At 37.6% G+C, this 12,015-nt stretch overlaps 1 protein-coding gene across 4 annotated transcripts in view; it reads left to right on the forward strand.

The window, feature by feature from the left end:
• Positions 1-5,359: 5,359 nt before the first annotated feature.
• syt1a (synaptotagmin Ia) overlaps positions 5,360-12,015 on the forward strand; it is a 166,238-nt gene continuing 159,582 nt past the window's right edge. For 3 of the 4 annotated variants that reach the window (XM_057323824.1, XM_057323828.1, XM_057323826.1), the window contains exon 1: positions 5,360-5,439. The gene's annotated coding sequence lies outside the window, so the exon portion shown is untranslated. The remainder of the gene's footprint in view (positions 5,440-12,015) is intronic. The other variant, XM_057323827.1, reaches the window with a different exon arrangement.

Here is a 12,015-nt window from a genome sequence, read left to right on the forward strand (position 1 = left end):
ACAGGCGTCTGACCAAGACTCTGGTGAGGAACGCCACTGATCTGTAAACCACCGAATGAGTGACACGCGTGGGGCGAGGAGGGGCAAGGAGGGGCCTCCCCGCATGACTCACTCTTATGCGGACAAAGACAGTCAGATATCATTGCAGTCTTGGTGGCAAATAACTGATCTGTAGACTCAACCTAGTTATGTGTTCAAATTCTTCTCACTTGTGGAATTTCTTTCTTATAAAGCATTCAGTTTTGATGAAGACACGGTGGTGCTCATGCAAGCAAGTAGCTTGTTATCTTTTCACATCACGTTCAAACATTTTCTTCCTATTGTTTCTATAATTACCTTTTAATCACTGCAAATTACAGTTTTGCTCTGAGGTGACAATTAAATAAAAAAAAAGATTTGAAAAGCACTGCTGGAATATTGGGGCAAAACCGCGAAACAGTAGCACAATTGTTTGCACACATTGTTTCAGTACATAAAAGTGTCCTAACGAAGCACCCTCAACTCAGTTTAACCAGGTGATAGATATGCTGACATAATGCAGCGGTGTCTACATTATTGTAGGTAGGTATTCGGTATTAACATATCTAACTTATATGTAAATTGTCATAGATTTCAGAGATTGCATGTAAAAAATCAGGAATTGTGACATTTAGATTGTGTCCACATTAAAGGTCCAGTGTGTAGTTTTTTGAGTATCTAGAGAAATGCAATATAATATACAAAACTGTATGTCTTCAGAGTAGACGTAATGAAGCATTATATTTTTATTACCTTAGTATGATCTATTTCCAGCTACATACACTGCAGGCCCCCTTGTATGGAATTCACCATGTTGTTTCTACCGTAGCCCTTGACAGACAAACTGCTCTTTCTAGCTTATGATGCTGAAAATGTACCAATATTTTGATATTCTGTTTACCAGTATATCAACCACAGAACAACAGAAATCTTCTGCTGTGGGGTAGATTTCATTATTATTTAAAGCAAAAGTCTCAGGAGGCCTCAGATGTTGGCTGCTGATGGCTACATAGAAAAATAGATCTGTGCACTTTTGAATCTCCAGCGGGCAGAGGCGCAATCTATTGCTGCAGATGGCCAGAGTTATTCCATTATTTTTTCATCGGTTTGTAATTATTGTTTTGCCACTGCATAACGTCACTTAGATTCTTTTAATCGTCATGGTGTCGGTTACAGAGACCATGGGAACGTGATTTTCTCCAGACTGATGTTGGTGAATTGTTGTATAACTGTCATCCGTATTATTGAGAGTAACATTTGACCAATGTTGGACCAACATTAGCTGTGAACGACAGGGGCAAGGCCAGGTTAATGAAACCGGCAACGGTTCAACGCCTGATACAATTCTTTGTCTGCAGGGGGAACATGCCAGGTCGGAGCTCTGCTAACACTAGGCCAACATTAGGCCCTAGTTTTCTGGGAGTGCTGGGCAGAGGCCAGGCTTTTGCTGAGGGAGAACTATTTCTGAAGGACACTGGGGAGGGTACAGCTGGTGTCCCTGCTGTTCAGTGTGTAAAGTAGCCAGACTGCTGAAAGAAACCCAATCGGATGCTGCTGAGAAACCTTCTGTCCTCTATGGATTTAAACTTATTGCTTGTTCTTCTGTTCACCTCTGTTGTGTGTACGCATCCAAAATGACTGTATACCAATGTACTGTAGTGTACAGGACAAAAGTTATTTTTACAGAATTGGCATCATCTATGGCAAAGTTGCAGTAGTATTAAGCGTACAGTAGTACTATTAGTAATAAAGATGCTTTATTAGTAGTCACAAAGATGCTTGGTAATAGAGATAAGCTACATAATTCAATGATGGAAATTGATTCCTAAACTCTTACTGTATATTTACTTATGTAAGGTTTTACGTGATTTACCATAGCAATCTCTCAGAGTTCGATTTATTTGAATCAAACTAACGGCTAGACACTGGCCCCTTGATTTGGTTTAATGTTGAATGTGATTGACAAATAATACTTTTCTCCTAGATTTGTTTATTTTGTTGATCCAACATTCTTGTCAAGCCGAAATGAGCTATTCCCCTAAAATCTGATGGCAATAAGATGATTAAAATGTTGTTAAAGTCCAAACACCAGCCTTAAGCCTCTAACTCTTTACTTGACCCTAAAATGATCATGGTCACATTTTTTGTTACTGTTCCCAGTTCTTCGCCAATTCATGTTATGCTCTGTAGAAGAGTGACATAGTTCACAAAGGTACACGCTAAAGTAAATGTGATGAAATAAATATTAATGCTTTTTGGCATGCTTGTTAACATAACTTGAGTCACATTTTTACACATTATGTCATTGACATTCGGTCAAACACTCTCTGCATGAAAATTGGTCACTTGAAAATTGAAAGGAGCTCTCATTTCCTTTGACACAAATCCTCTCGCTTCCTGTAATGCATCTAATGGATTAGTAAATATGACATTGCAATGTTCGCCATCACAGCCACCTGCAGCATACTGCATACCAATTCAAAATAAGCCATGATGATTAATATTCCAGTCAGCTTTAGTGCACATTAAATAACCTACAAACTGCATCAATAATGCATGATGTTTGGTTTCTATTGCTTTCACAATAGCACAGCGAAATCCCCATTTTTTGTGTTTAAAAACTGCAGAGTTTTGCTTGCTCTTCAGGTCTAGGGGTGTGTGAGCGTGTCAGGTTGTCTCAAGGTAAGGAGTTGTTATGCAAACTCCAGCAGTGACTTTGTACTTTTCTGGTTGCTGTTTTTGATGACACTATTTTCTGCACTGCAAACAGAGTGGCAGCTCCCAAGAGACTGCGGCAGGTGCAATAAAGACAGTATGTATACTTAGGCAATCTGTTTAAAATAGAGACTTTGTCATTCAGTTGTCCTTAGGTTACAAGGTTACCATTAAGTGCCCATCCTATTTACCACTCCCTGTCGTAGAAGAGGGTTAAGTTTGAGAAGGTAACCATGGTGATTCACCAGGATGCACATAATGTCATGTTCCTGAAGTTGCATTTATAGCCAACTAGATTTACTATATGTGTAGATATATACTTTTTTCAGTATTATTTTTTTGGAAATAAAATCGCCATGAAGTAGGGCATGTCTTGAAATTGAGACTTTAGGTCTCAGAAAGGTTTAAGGTATCAGTTCATGCTTGTTTTAATTTTTTTATATTATTTGATTATACCTTATTAAGCCATGCCATAAGTGATAAACAAGATAAATACATTTTTATAATGTTACACATTTCTTGTCACAAAGACATTTTTTTCTACAACTTTCCATGGACTTTATTTCTTTATACTGAACTTATTTTCTGTCCCATTTTCTTCTAACTTTCACTGAATGTTTTATGAAATTAATAATTTTCTTTAAGTAACCTAACCTAACTTAAATAATTTGTTGTACACTTCACAATATTTTTGTTTTGTACATTGGATTCTGTGGATTCATTGTATTTTATTTTTATTGTATTTTATTAATATATTTAAACTAAAGAAATTACTTGTTTACCCATTTCTTTTATTTCTTTGCCCATTTGCAATGAGCTGGTCTTTAGAAGTGGAGCCATTTCAAAGTGAAATTCTAAACTTAGCTTCGATGAACAGGTGCACATAGTGACATCAGACAGCCCATTGGAAGCAGCTATTAGCTTATATCAGTGGTACAGAGGCCATTTTAAATTTAATGAACATCAGACAGAATATTAGCCACTCTATAAGCATCCTTGGAAACTGGAGGTCGGGCTAGCCCCTGAATTCATCTTTTTAATTAGCACCTGCCCTTCCCTGACGGTGAGCCGCTCTTGCATTGATGGAGCTCTCTCAGGGGAAATCGCAACCTCCGCACCTAGACATTCTTCTGAGACTTCTCTATCTGTGTGCGTGCGAGCACGTTTACAAGTTTCCATGCCAGGATCTCCCATATACACCTTTCTGTAAATACAGTGTCTTTATTATCTCAGTTGTTTCTCCTAGAAAACAATGAGATTAAACATAGAAGATGAAGATTTAAAATTTGCTTCTGAGATTTCCCGAGAAATAAACTGTATTGTCAACAATAACTAAGGCTGCAATCAAAATGAAATTGGAGATTTTTCATCAAAGACCAACTGTCTGAACTATGCTTTTTACACTTTACTGCTACTGTATACAGTTTTAACAGTTGATTATTTTTAGGTAGCAGCTAATTGCCCCAAGTGTAAATAGCATAGGTTCTGTTTACACTAAGTGAAAGTAGCAGCATTTCTTAGCGATATGCTATTTACACTAACCGAAAATAGCTGTATTTTCTTTGGATTAAGTAGAAATAGCAGTTGCATGCTATTGGTAGTGGCAGATAACGTTACTATTTGCACCTCAGTATTGTTATGCATTAAACATTATGCAATAACAACAGAGTTAAAATAATTATATTTATAAAAAATATTAAAATAATGGCAACTTATTGAGATATTAAAGCTCTACACCTACCTTACCCTAAACCTAAACATTATGAATAAATCATTTTTTAAGTCTTAAATAAATTTTATTGAAAGCAAATGCCTTTATGATCTGTAATGTGATAGAAAAAAGGTAAAAGAACGTTTTCAGCAAGAGGTGGATTAGTACCCTGGTCTCCAGTGCCAAAGCTGTTTGAAATGGTGTCATTCTTACACTTTCTCTATTCCAATCACATATTGGTGGGCGGAGCTAGTGCCAATAGTCTCTGCCAACAAGGCGGTCTATTAGTACTCAGTGTAAATATACACTCTGTTACTTTTATTTCTCTTAAGGCACTTTTGGAGACACATCTGAGACAAAGTTGATGCTTAACTAAAAACGCAATTATGTCTCCTGTGCTATGAAAGATCAATCTTCGAACAATAAAAATTCAAGCAGTAAGCATGTTCCCAAGAGGGTTTCGTAGACGTCCTTGCGTGTCCTTGCCTTGCCTCCACCCTTTGCTTAGGATGTGCGAGAATGCTAATTCTATCTGAGAGGGTCATCTTAGTTTACCGCTGGCAGAGCCATCGCCCTGCTGACTGCATCCTTGTCCTTGATAGCCAATCACAACCAAGGACTCAGTGATGCTGTGCCACTCTCTCTGGAGGGATTCCGAAGGAAGTGCCTCGTGATGGCGCATGGTTAAACGAGCAAGAGTTCCTTTCTCTCTCTCCCTCTATTTAATTCTGGACAAGCTGCATGCACTGTCTGGTTTTGACAGGGATAGCACATTGTACATGCACACTACTCTGTGCAGGCTAAGGAGAGAATTGTGACATCAGCAGCTCTCGCTCCGCTCCCTCCCTTCCTCTCTCGCTCATGCTCTTGCTCTGCCCACCTATACCAGACAAGACTCCTCCTCTCCATCTCTCTTTGACTCCCTCTCTGTTGCATATGATCTGCTCTTCACTTCTTCCCAGCTGAAGCAGGAGATAACAGCACAATACCCACAGGTAGGCACTTATGTCTTCTCTGTTAAGTGCTGCTAAAGTTGTATTCAGATATCCAGGAGTCCCTGGTTTGACGTGCGTCTGATGCCAAATCTATTCTGGGTCAGTAGAGTGTGCCATCAGAAATACCCGCCCCTACAGCGTGGCATTTGTTTTCACGCCAACACTGATTTTAGCGTCGTTTCTTGGCGCTTTCTGGACAGCTTGGGAAGGTAGTGGTTTACTGGCTGGGTAGTTCCTGTGAGAAACCCATCATCTACTGACACGCTTAGCTGAGATGTGCTTATCCAAGTAGAGGAAAACGCTTCGTGGCTGGAGATCGGAGATGTGTTTTCTTAAGTGCACGTCTGTGTGTGGGAGTGTGCGTGCGGGTGGATGGTTGAGAAGGGAGGGGAGATGGAAGCTGAGGAGCTGTATTCATCCCATGGAAACTAATCCTGTTGTAGTCCTTCGAATCAGATAAAACACTCTTACTCTGCACTTCACTTGTGAAGGGTTTATCTGTGGCTGTGGATGGTGGAGAAAGTCGTTCTATAATGCAAGATAATTCTTGGAGTGATAGAGGCTCTCTGCCATAGAAACCCATATTTGTTCTGCTCTGTGAGAATGCGCGGGAATCACGACAGCAGCGTGTATTCAGAGGCAGATGATGTCTCTTTCAATTTAGCATGCCAGCAGGAGAGATTTAGATGTAGGGGAAAGTATTTTTGCTCGGTGTGACTGTTTGCAAGATCTTTATCAAACCATACTTGAGCACTTAAAAAAGGCTTTGCATGCTTCAATTGCAGATCGATTGCTTATAGTATAATACGTTCTACGATATGTTTACTTATTGTTTTGTGAAGGACCACAATGGCTAACAAATGATCCCGAGCCTGGTCTCACCTGCGTCTGTTCTTGCGTCTGTCATTACCTCGTATCTCTGTTGGGCAGATCAGCGGTTGCTATGCACGCCTAGTGAAAGCGAGGAGCAGGGATTGCTCGGCTCTAGCCGCGGGCTTATCCAATTCAGCTGTGCAGATCCTCCTCTGGAATACATTAATGGTGAGGAGGTGCGGTAAAACAGTTGCCAAGTGATACCAGAGAAATAGCTCGAAAAACTCATCAAAACAGAGCAGCAGATCACATTAAGATGCAGGTGCGATAATTGTAGTCTCAGCTGTGGTTCTTAGAAATGTACCATCAAAGCAATGCATTTAATGAAATGTGGTTTTTTTGGCAGCAGCATAATGGTGAACTTGAAATAACCTACAAAGTTGGTTCTGCATTTTCATCTTAGTTTTGGGTTAGAATCAATCAACGTATTAAGATATAATAGATATAATTGTTGATATGTGAAAGTTCTCTTGCTTTGATAGTTGAAAACAACAAGAGGAGCTGTTGGCCTGAGTAGATCCCTTTCCCCAGAGGTTGATAGACATGTTTGCCCATGAGAAATATTCTAACAACCACAGCAGCACAGCGCAGTTGTACCTGGTGGGGCAATATGGGATGGCAGATGTTGGCCCAAATATGTCACGCCCCCTGCAGTTGCCAAGGGCAACGTCATGCATTATCAGCCTTGTTAAAAATCTATTAAGCAGGTGAGATGCAAGCCTGGAAGGTAAAGTTAGTAAGCATTTCTATTGTCCATTATGTTAAGAAAACTGTACGTATCTACTTTGTGGATTAGGATCAGTCATCTGGATGATATTTTGTATCCTAAAAATGTACACTCGTGTGATTAAATTTGCTAGCAGAAGAATGCATCACATATGTTTCTGTACATGTGTGCGTGCGTGCGTGTCCTTAGAGGCCAAAGCGTTGTTAGGAGTAATAGAAGCCAGAAGATAAAAATAGCATCTCTATTATGATTTGACCTTGGACAGCTGGATGCTTGGCTGCAGATATCTAGACGAGGGAAGTGCACGGATCACTGACATGCTCCATGAAAAGTCTGGGGCGGACATGATAAATGTGTGCAATAACCCAAAGGTATATGTTTTCATCACGTTACACCATTCCAGAGCAGAAACACCATCTCTGTGATACTGTCTGGGTCCGAGGACAGAACTAGGACAGATTTAAAATCAACAATATTGTTATTACAGGAATGGATTTACTAATTTTACATTCACTGCAGTGGAACTTCCAGCGTCAAGATTAAACAGTTCAGGTTATAAGGGGTTGTTATAATTTATCTTCATTAGACAACTCACATTGGAAAGATTGTATTGAATGTTGCAACGGAACAGTTGCATCAAATCAGCCTGTCATTTTTATCACGAGAAGCGAGGCCTCATGGGAAATGTTGTTGTATAAATATCGTTTGATGTATCAAGGCACTCTCAAGGTCAGTGAAAGAGCAATGAGACTGTACATTTGACAAAGCGCCATGCTTTAAAATAATATACACGCCTTATAAAGCTCTGGCTTTAGAATCATTTGTTAAATGTGAATATATATTTTATGCACTTTTAATGAGTAGAGTCTTGTCCTCGTGTGAGGGATAATATTACAGCTCTCCAAGCTTGTTGTTTGGCTTTTAATCGCATATTTTTGGCAGATTATGCATAACTGCACTGCACAGTATGCACAGTACTATAAATAGACCACAGCATAACAATAATTCTGTTCTTATTGTCACATTCACAGTTGGTATAAATGACCTTTTAGAATGTCAGCTGAAATGTGATTATATATAAAAGCATCAGGAAAAACGACTCTTTTGGTGGCTAAATAGCTGTGATTTATTTGTATATTTTTACTAGAGAAATACAGTAGATGCAGTTGCCACATTGGGGCTGCTCACTGTTCCACATATTGCTAAGCAACGGAGGAGAGGTCCTTAGAGAATGTAGCCAGGCTTCTGACTCCATAACACAGCCTTGGCACATACACACAGATGGTGGTGAGCGAAGCTCTTTCCATAGCTTTTGCTACGCCTGCGTTGCCATGGCAGTAACATATGTGCACGGTTAGCGGAAGTGATGTAATCTCTCAAATCAGTGCAGTGCAATCTCTTGAAGGGTGTAATCAAGTTGGGGGGCTTTGCCTTTAGCAGGGAACGACCAGAATAGATCATCATTCACCTACAGACAGATCATACTATTTTGTGATGGGTATATTCATGATACCCTTTCTAGCTATCATAGCGATTTAGATCTATTAATTTTTATTATGGCTGTCAATTCTTTCAATTCTTCAATTGAATTTATTACATAATACTGTATGTTGACATATGATTCAGTCATCATATCTATTGCATATATCAATATTTGCTGAAATAAACTCCCAAATGAGGGCAATTAGACAGACAAGTATTATTGAACAGACTTTACAATAAGTCAATAGATGTCAATATTTTGTTTACTTCCAATATCAGCATAATTGAAATAAAACCCTACCCTGTCCAACAGTTCACAACAATCGGTCCAGGGTGGACTTATAAGCTGTTCACACATCTTTCTATAATTAACTATATTAATTAATTAATCAGTGTATTAAATTGATAGCCGTACATTTTTACAAACAGAAACATGGATATGCTGACGAGGGTCCAGAAATGTGTCTTTGTCTGGTTTAGTAGGGATATGAATACCTTGATCATTTGGACCTACACTGATAATACTAGGATTACATGATCAATACAGAATTGATTAAAACAGTAAAAAAGTGTCATGGCTTTACAAATGCCCTCTTTAATGAATCAGATGTTGGGCTGAGCTCCACCATATGCTTAACATGAATAATTTAAAAAGGATTGTTATAGCCCTACTATATATGATTGTCTTGACAAATTTTATTGGTACAGCCAATTGACCCTTTGAGTGGAGTTTGATTGACAGGCGACCGGACCAATCATAATGATGATATTATGCGCCACCTGTTGCTATTCACCATTTTGTCCGACCATATAGTTTAACCGGCTGCGTATTATGCGGTTTTAAAAAGTACTTCGCGATTGTGTAAACATGTTAGTGGAATCTTAGTTGTCATAATTTACAACAATAAAGACTTCTTAAAACAGACTCGTACAAGAAGACTTGTCCAGAGTTTTACCTCTCAGACTGACTGTCATATGATCCACACTGAAGGACTGCATCTCATCAACACAGCCAGAATTTGATCTTTGCAGTTTGATCTTTATGGTCATAATCACAAGTTTCACCCGTTGCCTAAACGTGTCAGAAACCAATGGCGCTATCCAGACATTATGTCGTTAGGATCTTTCTTTTGTTTACTTTATTCCGAGTCACTTTCACATCTTCAATAGATACTTCAAATGCATATTGTAGACGTTCTTATTGCTTTTGGCTGAAAGTGCATGTAATTTTTGTCCAGAAATAATTTTCACAATTAATATTCTTTAGCCAATAACTTTGGCTGATGTCGGACATAACAAAAGGGGGCGGGCGAAGGGTCAATTCGCCCAGCTATTTGTCAAATGTTAGATTTTCATATTTTGACTTTCGCAGAAAATATATATAATATATATTTAATATAATGTAATGAAAACTATTAAAATTAATGATATAAAAGTATTAAAGTAGGAACATAGGATTCCTTACGTATGTAATTTTAATGGTTAAATAAGTCATCTTACCACTATATAATAAATGGCCAATTTTAAATTCCCATTTTTTGCAAATGGTTGATACAACCAAAAGGTGTAAAAAGTGTTCGATAGAAATGGCAGAAAATCCTCAGTGTGTCTCATTTTAATTTCAGCCTCCACAATTCAAGAGGAATACACTCCAGTGACAATTAAGAATAATTAAATGCTTTCTTCGGAGACTCCGCTAATATGCATCAGCATTTGATGAGTTTGGTTCCAAAATGAGATAACTCCGTTTTTAGAATTTTTCAAAAATCATGTTTTTTTTTTATTGTGCATTCCAATTAATATTAATCAAACTACAGTTGGTCATAATAACTAAAAAAATACAGCTAAATAACACTAACGTAATAAACATGATAACGTAAAAAACAACATTATTTTTGAAAATGTTTAAAAACGGAGTTATCTCATTTTGGAACCAAACTCTTCATTTTTGTAGGGCAGTAAAACATCAGTTACTTTTCAGGTGATGATGTGTCATATTTCGTTATAAGAATAGCCTAGATATATGGTTATTATATACAGTATTATATAAGTTGTATTTTTATTCATACAACATGAATCACTGTAAATAATGGAGAGTGTAAAGGAAATACTTCTTATTGTGTTTATTCTTGAATATTTTAAATTATGACTACATAAACCATTTGAATTATAATACATCTACCATGTTAATTGTAATGACTACATAGTTTTGAATCGTACCAAACAAAAGACCAAGATTTCAGGGAATTTGGTGGATAGGGTGGGACTTTGCTAATGCAATGGAGATGTTTGTTAGGGCACATCTTAACTCTTCCCTATTGCTGAATAAATTCTTTTGATGGTAACTCAAATTCTATATAATGTATTAGTTAATTGTAACCACCCTCACATACCAACCAGAAATGATACAAATCCACAGTAATATTGTACTGTAATTTCAAATCAGAATTTCTCTTTAATCCCACATGATGCTATATTTTAGTTTATTTTTAGTACAGACATATGGCTCTGCATCTAAATGCCTGTTTTCCAGCCCAAAGGTATAAGAGGATATTATGTGGCTAGGTGTGTGGGAAGATTGGGATGTGTGATTGATCGAGGGAAAATATTTTCCCTTTTCCCCTGGGAAAAGTTCTCTGTGAAAATTGCATTTTCAGATTCCGTATTTCCAGCGCCAAGTTGACATCCTTCCAAGCAAAAACTCCTTCCAAGCAAAACTGGTTTCAGTACTGTGTGTCAAATGTTATTAAAGATAAACCACACCTCTTTAGATGCCCCAGTCACACAACAGTGACATCCCCTGCTCTCATACCACTGCCTGAAGGTGAGCAAGGCGGCTTTAGGGGGGATTAATTATTACTAAAGGGCAGATTCTTTCACTAAGGTGGGCTGAAGGACATTTGAAATGTTTTATGAATCTAATAAGAGAGGAAAGAAGAAAGCTAGACAAAGAAATGCCATCATACTGCAGTTTGGTCCTCGTTCAGAAACTACTCACGCACCATCAGAGGGAAATTACGATATCCCAGCATGCATCAGAAAGCTGATTTCTTTGCATCAAAGAATCAAACTAATGCAGTTAGAACGATTATTAATATGATTGTGGTTATGCATGTTATGATACAAGCATGTTATGATATCAACACGTCTCTTTGGTGTCAGTATTTGCATTTATTTTGTTTTAGCCTATTGTTTACAAATTCTGACTATAGTGTACCCTGCTATAGTCATAACATATTTCAGTTATAAAGCAAAGTATGGCAACAATTTACCCAGAATGCCTTGTTATTTCACATGAAATTGCATAATCTATTTTTATTTAGAGCACATTCATAAAGAGTGCATGTTCTTTTATACAAGTAAACAAATCAAATCAAAACCAGCCATATTAAAGAAAGAACTTTATTAAAGTTTTGTTTTCAATTTGTTAATTACTTTTAATTTTATATTTTTAGTTTTTATGTTAATTACTTTTATTTTTTTAAATCAATTTT

The sequence above is a fragment of the Triplophysa rosa genome, linkage group LG24 (assembly GCF_024868665.1).
Source record: "Triplophysa rosa linkage group LG24, Trosa_1v2, whole genome shotgun sequence".
NCBI lineage: Eukaryota > Metazoa > Chordata > Actinopteri > Cypriniformes > Nemacheilidae > Triplophysa > Triplophysa rosa.